Source organism: Engystomops pustulosus, chromosome 11, assembly GCF_040894005.1.
Source record: "Engystomops pustulosus chromosome 11, aEngPut4.maternal, whole genome shotgun sequence".
NCBI classification, from domain to species: domain Eukaryota; kingdom Metazoa; phylum Chordata; class Amphibia; order Anura; family Leptodactylidae; genus Engystomops; species Engystomops pustulosus.
In genome coordinates this window covers 1,489,694-1,504,520 of record NC_092421.1, presented here as the reverse complement: position 1 = coordinate 1,504,520, position 14,827 = coordinate 1,489,694, and the positions used below count along the sequence as shown (strand labels likewise).

The 14,827-nt window shown below is 49.9% G+C and overlaps 1 pseudogene; it reads right to left on the bottom strand.

Annotated features, from left to right (window-relative positions):
• Positions 1–470: 470 nt before the first annotated feature.
• The window catches only part of LOC140106426 (uncharacterized), a 42,654-nt pseudogene continuing 28,297 nt past the window's right edge, over positions 471–14,827 (bottom strand).

The following is a 14,827-nucleotide window of genomic DNA, read 5'->3' as shown; positions in this document are numbered from 1 at the left end:
CCTGAATTTTTCACTTTTATGGGATATTAATTTGGATTTTCATTTATCATTTTTGTTTTATTGTTCTCAACACTATGTAATAGCATCGAGAACAAATCCAACTATGTAATACTTCCAAGGAAAGACGAAGATAGCCGGAGCACGTGTATATAAAATCCAAAATCACTTTATTGAATATCCATTTAAAAAGCACACGGCTTGTGCATGAACGGTGCAGGTTATAAAGCCATGACTAAGGCTCCGTAGCGAGCTGAAACGCGTAGGTTTTTTGCCTTTATAACCTGCAGCGTTCATGCACGAGCCGTGTGCTTTTTAAATGGATATTCAATAAAGTGATTTTGGATTTTATATACACGTGCTCCGGCTATCTTCGTCTTTCCTTGGATTTGCTCTACATGCCAGAGGCCGTTGCAGCACCAACCCCTATATTTTGTTGGAGCAGTGCGCTGCTATTGGCCATCGGAAGTCACAGAGTGTCGGATTTACTGTGCAATACAGTGCAGGATGAATATGCCAAAGGTCATGTAGAAGATGGGACAGGAGTTTACACTTTTAGACTGGATTTTGTATAATAGTTCACAACCCCCAATTAAACTGCAACATATAAAATACAGTTCCCTCTTTTGACCTCTGTGTCTCCCATGCGGCTCTCAGACTCTGACAGTACATGGTCCCATCAGGCTGGGTGGTGACGTATCATATACAGGATAAGCAGCCCGGCCGGTATATGGCCACTGACCGCTCTGCCACGGATTGGCTGAGGATGTCACACGTTGGCCATAGCACAAAAGAAAACTGGGAGGCGGAGCAGAAGTGGACCGGTGGCTCCAGTACCACTCACTACAGACTGACTGTTTACAAGGGGCTACATTAGGGACATAGGGTTTGAATATCTCAGGTCCTGCCTCCTGCTTGTGACTTTTCAGTGTGAGGAGCCGTTGTGTGTCAGGGTTCGTGCGCTCTAGGGAGTGGAGAGAGAGCAGGGGCAGCGCCACGGAGAGGAGCACAAGTGACATGGATCATGGGGGCACCCGTGACATTTTGTTTTGGGAACCTGTGCTACAAATTTTTCCAGGGACTGCAGACAAGCACCGTTACCCTGCTGAACTTCTCATTGAGCCCCAGATGGACTCGCTAGCAAAAGACTGCGGACTAGCTGGCGCACACCTTTTATTGTGTTTCTGGCCGTATTTGGGAGTCAAAAGTGTTAAAATATTTAATTCTGACAACTTAAATAATTGCACAAAAAAACGAAACAAAAAAAATAATAAAATGTTCACTCCCGGAGCTCGACTTTTAAAAAGTTATCCTCAACGCAGACATGAAAATTTCCCGTGTGGCTTCTCTGGTGAACAATGAGATAGGATTTCCTGGTAAAACATTTCCCACACTCTAAACACGGAAACGGCTTCTGTCCGGTGTGAGTTCTCCGATGGTTCACCAGATCCGACTTGTGTCTGAAGCATTTCTCACATTCCGGGCAGGAAAATGGTCTCTCCCCCGTGTGAATTCTCCTGTGCTCAATGAGATGCCATTTCCTGGTGAAGAACTTGCCGCACTCTGAACATGGAAACGTCTTCCCCGCGACGTGCGTCTTCTGGTGTTTGGCGAGGTACGCCTTCTGGTTAAAGCATTTCCCACATTCTGTGCATGAAAACGGCGCCTCCCCGGTGTGAGTGATCTGATGGACAATGAGATGCTTCTTCCTAGTGAAACATTTTCCGCACTCGGAGCAGGAGAACGGCTTCTTCCCGGAGTGAGTTCTCTGATGTTCGGTCAGAGTCGCTTTCATGGTGAAACATTTCCCACATTCGGAACAAGAAAACGGCTTCTCCCCCGTGTGAGTTCTCTGATGTTTGTAAAGATGCGACTTCTGAGTAAAACATTTCCCACATTCCGAACATGGAAACGGCTTCTCCCCCGTGTGAGTTCTCTGATGTTTGTAAAGATGCGACTTCTGGGTAAAACATTTCCCACATTCCGAACATGGAAACGGCTTCTCCCCCGTGTGGATCCTGAGATGTTTTACCAGACTTGATTTTTGGATAAAGCGTTTGTCGCATTCAGAACATGAGAACGGCTTCTCCCCCGTGTGAGATCTCCGATGGACCAGAAGATCCGACTTCTGGCAAAAACATTTCTCACATTCCGGGCAGGAGAACGGCCGCTCCCCTTTGTGTCGTCTTTGATGCTTAAAAAGTTGTGATTTCTGGCGGAAAGATTTGCCACATTCCGGACATGGGAACGGATTCTCGTGAATTATTTGGTGCTTAAAAAGATTCGTTTTTCTCTTAAAACATTTTCCACATTTGGCGCAGGGAAAATATTTTGCCCCCTTTGTCTCCGGGATGTCGTTTCTTAGATGAAGGGGTTTCATGATTAGTGGGATCAGTACAAAGATCTGCGCTGGGACAGATGGAGGAGACACCGCTGGTCAGACGTGTAACTTCATGATCCGGACATAACAGCAGCTGACCCCCGATGCCGGCGCACACATCTGTTGGTACAGAAATTGACTTTACTTACTGGGCCGAACCTTCCAACAAGACAATGACCCTAAGCACCAGCTACAATACCACAGCAGAGGCTCCAGAACATCTCTGACCATTCCTGACCCAGAGCCAGGACCTAAACCCAATGGAGAATCTCTGGAGAAACCTGGAAATGTCTCCACCAACGTCACCATCCAACCTGAGGGACATGGAGAGGATCTGCAAGGAGGAGGCAGAGGATCCCCAAATCCAGGGGGGAGGAACTTGTAGCATCTTCCCAAGAAGACTCCGGGCTGCACCAGCACCAAAACTTCTACATTAGTGGGGGGAAGGGGTGGGGGGGCCAGAGGGCACATTACTGGGGGGGGGGGGGCAGAGGGCACATTACTGGGGGGGGGGGGGCGCAGAGGGCACATTACTGGGGGGGGGGCCAGAGGGCACATTACTGGGGGGGGGGGGGCAGAGGGCACATTACTGGGGGGGGGGGGGCGCAGAGGGCACATTACTGGGGGGGGGGGGGGGCGCAGAGGCACATTACTGGGGGGGGGGCAGAGGGCACATTACTGGGGGGGGGGGCAGAGGGCACATTACTGGGGGGGGGCGGCAGAGGGCACATTACTGGGGGGGGGGGCAGAGGGCACATTACTGGGGGGGGGGGGAGCAGAGGGCACATTACTGGGGGGGGTGGCAGAGGGCACATTAGTGGGGGGGGTGGCAGAGGGCACATTAGTGGGGGGGGTGGCAGAGGGCACATTAGTGGGGGGGTGGCAGAGGGCACATTAGTGGGGGGGTGGCAGAGGGCACATTAGTGGGGGGGTGGCAGAGGGCACATTAGTGGGGGGGTGGCAGAGGGCACATTAGTGGGGGGTGGCAGAGGGCACATTAGTGGGGGGTGGCAGAGGGCACATTAGTGGGGGGGTGGCAGAGGGCACATTAGTGGGGGGGTGGCAGAGGGCACATTAGTGGGGGGTGGCAGAGGGCACATTAGTGGGGGGGTGGCAGAGGGCACATTAGTGGGGGGGTGGCAGAGGGCACATTAGTGGGGGGGTGGCAGAGGGCACATTAGTGGGGGGGTGGCAGAGGGCACATTACTGGGGGGGTGGCAGAGGGCACATTACTGGGGGGGTGGCAGAGGGCACATTACTGGGGGGGTGGCAGAGGGCACATTACTGGGGGGGTGGCAGAGGGCACATTAGTGGGGGGGTGGCAGAGGGCACATTACTGGGGGGGTGGCAGAGGGCACATTAGTGGGGGGGTGGCAGAGGGCACATTAGTGGGGGGGGTGGCAGAGGGCACATTAGTGGGGGGGGTGGCAGAGGGCACATTAGTGGGGGGGTGGCAGAGGGCACATTAGTGGGGGGGTGGCAGAGGGCACATTAGTGGGGGGGTGGCAGAGGGCACATTACGGTAGGGGGGGGGCAGAGGGCACATTACGGGGGGGGGTGGCAGAGGGCACATTACGGGGGGGGGTGGCAGAGGGCACATTACTGGGGGGGAGCAGAGGGCACATTACTGGGGGGAGCAGAGGGCACATTACTGGGGGGGGGCAGAGGGCACATTACTGGGGGGGGGCAGAGGGCACATTACTGGGGGGGCAGAGGGCACATTACTGGGGGGGAGCAGAGGGCACATTACTGGGGGGGAGCAGAGGGCACATTACTGGGGGGGAGCAGAGGGCACATTACTGGGGGGGAGCAGAGGGCACATTACTGGGGGGGGGCAGAGGGCACATTACTGGGGGGGTGGCAGAGGGCACATTACTGGGGGGGTGGCAGAGGCACATTACTGGGGGGTGGCAGAGGGCACATTACTGGGGGGTGGCAGAGGGCACATTAGTGGGGGGGTGGCAGAGGGCACATTAGTGGGGGGGGTGGCAGAGGGCACATTAGTGGGGGGGTGGCAGAGGGCACATTAGTGGGGGGGTGGCAGAGGGCACATTACGGGGGGGGGGTGGCAGAGGGCACATTACGGGGGGGGGGGTGGCAGAGGGCACATTACGGGGGGGGGTGGCAGAGGGCACATTACGGGGGGGGGTGGCAGAGGGCACATTACGGGGGGGGTGGCAGAGGGCACATTACTGGGGGGGAGCAGAGGGCACATTACTGGGGGGGAGCAGAGGGCACATTACTGGGGGGGAGCAGAGGGCACATTACTGGGGGGGAGCAGAGGGCACATTACTGGGGGGGGCAGAGGGCACATTACTGGGGGGGGGCAGAGGGCACATTACTGGGGGGGGGGCAGAGGGCACATTACTGGGGGGGAGCAGAGGGCACATTACTGGGGGGAGCCGAGGGCACATTACTGGGGGGGAGCAGAGGGCACATTACTGGGGGGGGGGCAGAGGGCACATTACTGGGGGGGGCAGAGGGCACATTAATGAGCTAAAGAAATAACTTATTGATGTCACTAATCGGCTGCAATGAGACAAAAATGAGAAATGTGAAGGGGTCTGAATACTTTCCGTTTCCGCTGTAGGTGTAGAAGATGAAATACTGGAAGTTTATAAACTGGGTTCACATATTTTCTGGAAATATTAGCATTTTACAATAAATAAATGATCTTTGGCTTTTAGGAGATGATGGGTCCAGGGCAGGAGGATATGTATGATGTAATGATGGTCACTTACCTGAGCGCAGGCCCTGGCTCCCACCTACATATGACGACTCTTCTTCATCCTTTATGTCAGACACCTGAACGACCTAATGCCCCACAGATAACGGACCATCAGCAAGAGAGATGAGAGGGAACTACTACACCCAGCATCTCCCATCTACCTGATAATCCTGTAGGAAATCCTGCAGATGCCATGGGCTGCCAGAGGATTCTGGGAGATTTCTCTCACCTGTAGAATGACACATGGAAAAGAAAACAATGTACCGAGGAAAATCCAAAAAAGACAACGCCCAATAATAACAGGTGACATAGGAGGATATCCTACAGCCAAAAGAAATGGCGCATAACCGGAAGCTGATGCAGGAGTAAATTATTGCATAGTTTAAGGATTGACCGTCATTTCTGATGATTTTTGATATTGTGTGTGGGGGAGGGGGGGGCGGATTGTGAACATTTTTCTAATTAACTTCATAAGGAAATTCTCCTGAGTTTGTAAAGAAACTACAATGTGCCCCTTAGTTACAATGTAATTTCTCTGTTGCTAGGGTAAATCTGTCCACAGGATTGAATATAGATCTCCCTCTCCTGTTTGTTACACAGCTGTGAGTGTTAACCCTTCCTGCTCTCTCCCTGGCTATAGTATGCTATGAGCAGTATATTCAAACATCAATCTGAAAGTAAATTAGTTAATCCTCCCTTCTCAGAGCTGTGTAACAAACCACAGGGAGATTAGCTGTGAGCTCCTGCAGCCTCCATAGACACACGCTGTGCAGGCTGCAATACACATCTATATGGGAGGGAGGAGCTGGATTATTCTTTTTACAAAGTAAGCAGAATTTGTTAATGAAATATATTAGAGAAATGTTCATCACATCCCCCCCCCCCACACGATATAAAAATTATCTCAGAACATGGTCACGCGTTAATCCTCGAAAATTGCATAATCTTTATCACAAGTTGCCCTTCCCATAAGGACAAACTCTTTGCAGTACAGGCAGTCCCCGAGACGTACAAGATGGGGTCCATAGGGTTGTTCTTAAGTTGAATTTAAGTCTAAACTGTATATTTTATAATTGCAGATCCAGGCAAAAAAAAATTTTGCCCAGTGAGTTACAAAATTTTTAGCTGTGATTGGACCGAGGATTATCCATAAAACTTCATAACAGCGGATCATTGGAGTCTGGGACTTCACCAGCGGTCACAGGGGTCGTCTGTAAGTCCGGGATTCCGAGGGCAAACGAGAGTTTAACATTGTTCATTTCATAAATTGCAGCACTACGGGTGTGATCTACATTGTTTGCTGCCCCTGTGGACTGAAGTATGTGGGGATGACCACACGGGAGCTAAAGACGCGGATTCAGGAACATATGAAGGACATAAGAGCGGCTGCCAAACTTCTCCCCACAAACCAGGAACAGATTATGAAATTGAAACCAATACCAAAACACTTTCGGGAATGCCACGACTGCAGATGGCGGGACCTGCAGGTATATGGCATAGAGAAGATCATCCAAGGAGGTCGCGGCGGTGACACCTTTAAGAAATTGGAAAGGATTGAACTCAAGTGGATAGTCAAATTGGCTACAACATCTCCTCATGGACTGAATGAAACTCTCTCTTTCTCCCCATACATTTAACTTGTTCTGAGTCGTACTTTTAACATTTTTTAATTTGGTAACAATGTATAATGTATTTGGTTTTGGTAGGTGGCCTGGATTCCATCTCCTTTAGTGAATTGTGAGTATCAGATCTCATGTACTGTTGTACAGTGGCCTTAGTATATTGAGGTGCGTGCGGGGTTCGTAGTAACCCACTGGGCGGTTGTTTAGGACTTGAGCTGTCGGATATTTGTTTGTGGATTTACTATGAACAATATACGTGTAAAGGATGGAGTCTAATTCCTCCCCATGTAATTATTATTTGGGACGACGTCCGCTTTACTCCTTCACACGGGATTCCTTACTTGCTTTTCACTTTCGTTTTATGGCACTTTTAACAATTAGCTTCCCTTATCACTTCTATTGGGTAGCTTTACAGGTACATCACCTGCACTTATTCTTTCTCCCTGGGCACAATGGTCACACCATTTTCACCTTCACTCATCTATTATTCACCTCAGACATGGACTTTAATCCCCATGCCTTACACATCTCACAATCTGTTTTCACTGCACGTCATTTTTATGGATTCTCATTCAACAACCAACATCGTTTTTATGTGTATATATATCCTGCACTTGCACAATTACGACACTGGTCTTTCTGACCCACGTAGTGTGTTCACTTTCGGTATCTTTGTAATTTTGACACTCTCTCTTACATATATATCAGATATGTACACTACATCACCATTTTAAACTTCATACTTTTTATTTAGAATGAGTCAAGTGATCTGCATTAGCCATACTTAATATCTAACATTTCATGCTCACTCTATAGTGACATTATTTGCACAATCCCAGTCTACTGTTTACATTATAGGTTTTGGCACTTTAAATAAATATATTTCAATATGAATTACATCATTGCACTTTAGTACAACATTGAACATATTCTAGGTATGAATTATACTATAACTAGTCGATATATGCAGCCATACTTTCTTTATTTATGCTCTTTAATCATTGCCCTCACGTTTGCCAGACTCCAAGATGGCGGCGGGATGCGCATCATTTCGGCGCATGCGCGCATCTTGATGGTGGCACCGGACTTCCGGTCACGATGATGCGCAGATCCTGCGCATCATTCGTCTCTCGGAACCTGGCCCCGCCTCCGGATGGCGTGTATGGAGACCGCGATGAAGCGCTAATTCACCCACCTGCTGCCAATCGTGCCCTGCACCCTCATTGGTCCCAAGGTATTTCATTATGTTTAAGCTAGAGAGCGAGATGTATATATACTGGGCACCTACCACACCACAGCACACCCCCTAGAGGAAGCGACGGCGAAACGCGCGTCGGGGTGCTGTGGCGGTGGTCAGACCTACTACCTTACAATTGTTGGCTGCTCATTACACCCTGGTGGGTAATATTATTGGTTATAGCCTGATTGTGTACAAACTGGTGTTTGCAATTTTGGATGTATTTACATGTACTGCATTATTCATGACCACCGCCACATCTTTTGTGGTTTTTATGTGTGTTTTTTAACTGTATGTTTTTTTGATGGCCGATTTAATAAAGCTATATTGGAATTTTGAATTAGTTATGTGTAGTTACTGAGGCATCCTATATACTTCCATTGGTATTGTTTGTTTATTGTCAGTAGTAGGATAGTACATAAGGGACTGGGATATCTTATGTTGGTATTCATCATCTTAAGTAGGGGACCGCCTGTACTAGTTTTTAAATTATCTAAAGCCTTGTTGAAAAAATACAAACTTTCTTGATTAAAAACTTAAGGGAAATCTATAGAAAGGCCATCACTCACCAGGGCCGAAATCTGTAGGAATCTCCTCCCAATCACAGCGCTGGGATACACCGGGACACCCCACGTCTTCTCTTACAGCTTCATCTTTTATGTGACTTGTGACCTGGAACCAGAAATGACACGGCTGGGAGGCTACAACTAATAAAGGAGGGAGAGAAGAATCCGATCCCGTGAGCTCTATCCCAGGCGATGGGTCACAGCGCTCCATGTGGGGAAAAACCTAAATCTAAGGGGAAGTCCCAGAATATTGGCCCTGGAGATCTGTGTAGTCGCACCTTTGTGTGTGTTGTTATACTCCTGCTCTGCAGCTCTTGTAAGGGCTCTGGGCGGGTCCTTCAGCCTGAAGTGCTTTCTGCTCTCTGATGCCCCGCGGCCGGTCCGCTGCTAGGAGAAGGGGCGTTATCACAATTTTGGTTGGATACTTACAGCGATCACTCAGCAGAAGGGAGAGGCTGTGAAACACTTCATCGCAAGGAGCAGAAAGCTCTTCAGGCTGAAAGACGCACCCAGCTGCAAACCTGGATTAAAAATTCACTTTACACAGTCCTGCTGCTACTAACTACACATAAAGGCATAGTTACCCATCTCTCTGAGGCCTATACCTAGCAGCATCTGCAGTTTATCATGGTCACGATGGATTCCCTATAGGGGCACATGGCAGAGAGGCAGCCATGACCTATGCCCTTATAGGTTCTGTACGTCATTAATGACTAGTAGCGCCACTTCTTTGGGTTTTGGGCGATTTTGGTTTCCTGAAGCTGATTTTATCCTATTACGTCTGGTCCCTGTTGCTCTAATCTGTAGGACTGCAGAGGAGTTTGAGAAGTTGTGGGGTTGATCGACCCCCCCCCATGTCTTTATCATAGATGGATATGTATGTGGACTTATAATAGTGTAATAGTAGATAGATAGTAGAGAGATAGGAGAGAAAGAGATAGATAGGAGAGAAAGAGATAGATAGGAGAGAAAGAGATAGATAGGAGATAGATAGATAGATAGGAGATAGATAGATAGATAGATAGATAGGAGATAGGAGAGAAAGAGATAGATAGATAGGAGATAGATAGATAGGAGATAGGAGAGAAAGAGATAGATAGATAGATAGATAGTAGAGAGATAGGAGAGAAAGAGATAGATAGATAGATAGATAGATAGATAGTAGAGAGATAGGAGAGAAAGAGATAGATAGATAGTAGAGAGATAGGAGAGAAAGAGATAGATAGATAGATAGATAGAGAGATAGGAGAGAAAGAGATAGATAGGAGATAGATAGATAGATAGTAGAGAGATAGGAGAGAAAGAGATAGATAGGAGATAGATAGATAGATAGTAGAGAGATAGGAGAGAAAGAGATAGATAGATAGATAGAGAGATAGGAGAGAAAGATAGATAGATAGATAGTAGAGAGATAGGAGAGAAAGAGATAGATAGATAGATATGAGATAGATAGATAGATAGTAGAGAGATAGATAGATAGATAGATAGATAGATAGATAGATAGATAGATAGATAGATAGATAGGAGATAGATAGATAGGAGAGAAAGAGATAGATAGGAGATAGATAGATAGATAGTAGAGAGATAGGAGAGAAAGAGATAGATAGATAGATAGATAGAGAGATAGGAGAGAAAGAGATAGATAGGAGATAGATAGATAGATAGTAGAGAGATAGGAGAGAAAGAGATAGATAGGAGATAGATAGATAGATAGTAGAGAGATAGGAGAGAAAGAGATAGATAGATAGATAGAGAGATAGGAGAGAAAGAGATAGATAGATAGATATGAGATAGATAGATAGATAGTAGAGAGATAGGAGAGAAAGAGATAGATAGATAGATAGATAGATAGATAGATAGGAGATAGATAGATAGATAGTAGAGAGATAGGAGAGAAAGAGATAGATAGATAGATAGTAGAGAGATAGGAGAGAAAGAGATAGATAGATAGATAGATAGAGAGATAGGAGAGAAAGAGATAGATAGGAGATAGATAGATAGAGGAGAGATAGATAGATAGATAGGAGATAGATAGATAGAGGAGCGATAGATAGGAGATAGATAGATAGAGGAGAGATAGATAGATAGATGGATGGATAGGAGATAGATAGATAGATAGATAGATAGATAGATAGATAGATAGATAGATAGATAGAGGAGAGATAGATAGAGGAGAGATAGATAGATAGAGGAGAGATAGATAGGAGATAGATAGATAGATAGGAGATAGATAGATAGATAGATAGATAGATAGAGGAGAGATAGATAGATAGATAGATAGATAGGAGATAGATAGAGGAGAGATAGATAGATAGATGGATGGATAGGAGATAGATAGATAGATAGATAGATAGATAGATAGATAGATAGAGGAGAGATAGATAGATAGATAGAGGAGAGATAGATAGATAGATAGATAGATAGAGGAGAGATAGATAGATAGAGGAGAGATAGATAGGAGATAGATAGATAGATAGATAGATAGGAGATAGATAGATAGGAGATAGATAGATAGATAGATAGATAGAGGAGAGATAGATAGATATGAGATAGATAGATACATAGATAGATATATAGATAGATACATAGATAGATAGAGATAGGAGATAGATAGATAGATAGATAGAGATAGGAGATAGATAGATAGATAGATAGATAGATAGATAGAGATAGGAGATAGATAGATAGATACATAGATAGATAGATACACACACACGTATCATCCTGCAGAATCCATGTACCTGACGGTCAAGGGCGACGTCCTCTGGATGATCCATGGAATATGGAGGACTGGGACGTCTGTCTGATGTTCCTTCCTTACTGGATACAGCTGTAGGATGCACAGCACTGAGTACAAGGTTTATACGGCATCTAGGACTCAAGTTCTTAGTGATCCAAGTGGTGGCCAAACCGAGTCACTGCAGCTTAAAGGGGTCGTCCACTTTCAGCAAATAATTGATATGGTTTGCGTAAGGAAAAGTTATTGAATTTTCCAATATACTTTGTGTATCCATTCCTCACTGTTTTCTAGATCTCTGCTTGCTGTCACTCTATAGAAAGCTTCTTGTACTTCCAGTGTACAGGATGTGTCCATGTGACGTGATGGAGGTGCACGAGCTATAAGTATCACACATCTCCTATCACTCTCAGTGATAACGGCTCGTGCACCCGTGTGACATCACATGACCAGGGACCAGGCTTTCCTCAGAAGGACAGCAAGCAGAGATCTAGAGGAACTGATACAGAAAGTATATAGGAAACTTGTAGTAGGTGTGTATAGGAGGTGCATATACGAATGTATACGTCTATAAATGTAGATGTGAGTGTATATATGTGTCTATGGGTGTAAATGAGGGGGAGGCCCCATTCAGAAGTCTGCTATAGGACCCCAGCCTCTCCTAGTTCCACCCCTGATGGATATACTACCAGTATACGGGCCTTTATAACATGCTATTATAGAGAAGAAGCGTCTCCTCTCACCTGGTGATGTGAGGGTCCGGGGGTCCTCCAGCATGAGGTCCTGGTACTGGTCCTTGTGTTCCTCTATGTAGTCCCACTCCTCCAGGGAGAAATAGACGGAGACGTCCTGACACCTCACAGGGACCTGAGACAGATATAATATAATAACCCAGTGCTCCTGTGGCTGATCACATCTTTTCCTGTGGCTTCTATATTATAGGTTTGGCAAAATGATAAAACTCACATTTTAAAGTTCCTGATGTTTATTTAAAGCAAAATGTAAAGTTACACGACAAAAGAAATAGTATAATCCCGGCTGCAGAGACGTCCAATGATATCAGTGCCACACAGCCTGGTCCCTGCCTGACACGGCGCTCGCTCCTTGACTCCTTACCTGCCTCGATCGAGTACAAACGCAGCAGCTAAGGAGAGAGAGGGAACAGGGTACCCAGCGCGAGAGGGAACAGGGTACCCAGCGCGAGAGAGAACAGGGTACCCAGCGCGAGAGAGAACAGGGTACCCAGCGCGAGAGAGAACAGGGTACCCAGCGCGAGAGAGAACAGGGTACCCAGCGCGAGAGAGAACAGGGTACCCAGCGCGAGAGAGAACAGGGTACCCAGCGCGAGAGAGAACAGGGTACCCAGCGCGAGAGAGAACAGGGTACCCAGCGCGAGAGAGAACAGGGTACCCAGCGCGAGAGAGGGAACAGGGTACCCAGCGCGAGAGAGAACAGGGTACCCAGCGCGAGAGAGAACAGGGTACCCAGCGCGAGAGAGAACAGGGTACCCAGCGCGAGAGAGGGAACAGGGTACCCAGCGCGAGAGAGAACAGGGTACCCAGCGCGAGAGAGAACAGGGTACCCAGCGCGAGAGAGAACAGGGTACCCAGCGCGAGAGAGAACAGGGTACCCAGCGCGAGAGAGGGAACAGGGTACCCAGCGCGAGAGAGAACAGGGTACCCAGCGCGAGAGAGAACAGGGTACCCAGCGCGAGAGAGAACAGGGTACCCAGCGCGATCGGGGGTCTGACATGTATGGAGGCACGATACATAGCAGCGCAGAAGTGCTACAATGTAATGTATAAGGGATCCAGCGATCTCCCGTGTACGTCTCCTAGTGCAACACTACAAAAAAGGTAAAATGTGAATATGCGACACTCAGGGAAATGCGGTTTTGAAAAGGAGTAAACCTGCTCATGTTATATGTCCTTATCCGTACAAACCTATAGAATAATTATATCATGTTTATTATACTGCACTATTATACCGTGACCTGCGTAAATGTTCAATTTAAAATCAAGCCCTTACATGCCCATGTCAGATAAAAAAAGTTATATCTTTTAGAATTTGAGCAGGAAAAAAAAAACATAAAAAGGGGTTAATAAGGGTCCAATACTTGTTGAGTAGCAAAAACAGCAAAAAGCACTTGTAGAGAGGATTCTGATAACAGCAACATCCCGAGACCTCCCTCCCTCCCGGCACCCAAACCCCCCCCCCCTCCGAGACCTCCCTCTTGGCATCCCCCCCCCCCCCCCCGAGACCTCCCTCCCTCCCGGCAACCCAAACCAACCCCCCCCCCCCCCCCCCGAGACTTCCCTCCCGGCACCCCAAGACCCCCGCCCCGGAGCCCTCCCTCCCAGGACACCCCCGAGACCTCCCTCCCGGCACCCCGAGACCTCCCTCCCGGCACCCCGAGACCTCCCTCCCGGCACCCCGAGACCTCCCTCCCCGAGACCTCCCACCCGGCACCCCAAGACCCCCGTCCCGGAGACCTCCCTCCCGGCATCAACCCCCCCCCCCCCGGCACCCCAAGACCCCCGCCCCGGAGCGCTCCCTCCCGGCAGCCCCCCCCCCCCCCGAGACCTCCCTCCCGGGACACCCCCGAGACCTTCCTCCCGGGACACCCCCGAGACCTTCCTCCCGGGACACCCCCGAGACCTCCCTCCCGGGACACCCCCGAGACCTCCCACCCGGCACCCCAAGACCCCCGTCCCGGAGCCCTCCCTCCCGGCATCAACCCCCCCCCCCCCGAGACCGCCCACCCGGCACCCCAAGACCCCCGTCCCGGAGCCCTCCCTCCCGGCAGCCAAACCCCCCCCCACCCCCCGAGACCTCCCTCCCGGCATCAACCCCCCCCCCCCCGAGACCTCCCACCCGGCACCCCAAGACCCCCGCCCCGGAGCCCTCCCTCCCGGCAGCCCCCCCCCCCCCCGAGACCTCCCTCCCGGGACACCCCCGAGACCTCCCTCCCGGGACACCCCCGAGACCTCCCTCCCGGGACACCCCCGAGACCTCCCTCCCGGGACACCCCCGAGACCTCCCTCCCGGGACACCCCCGAGACCTCCCTCCCGGGACACCCCCGAGACCTCCCTCCCGGGACACCCCCGAGACCTCCCTCCCGGGACACCCCCGAGACCTCCCTCCCGGGACACCCCGAGACCTCCCTCCCGGGACACCCCCGAGACCTCCCTCCCGGGACACCCCCGAGACCTCCCTCCCGGGACACCCCCGAGACCTCCCTCCCGGGACACCCCCGAGACCTCCCTCCCGGGACACCCCCGAGACCTCCCTCCCGGGACACCCCGAGACCTCCCTCCCGGGACACCCCCGAGACCTCCCTCCCGGGACACCCCCGAGACCTCCCTCCCGGGACCCCCCGAGACCTCCCTCCCGGGACACCCCCGAGACCTCCCTCCCGGGACACCCCCGAGACCTCCCACCCGGCACCCCCAAGACCCCCGTCCCGGAGACCTCCCTCCCGGCATCAACCTTCCTCCCGGGACACCCCCGAGACCTCCCACCCGGCACCCCAAGACCCCCGTCCCGGAGCCCTCCCTCCC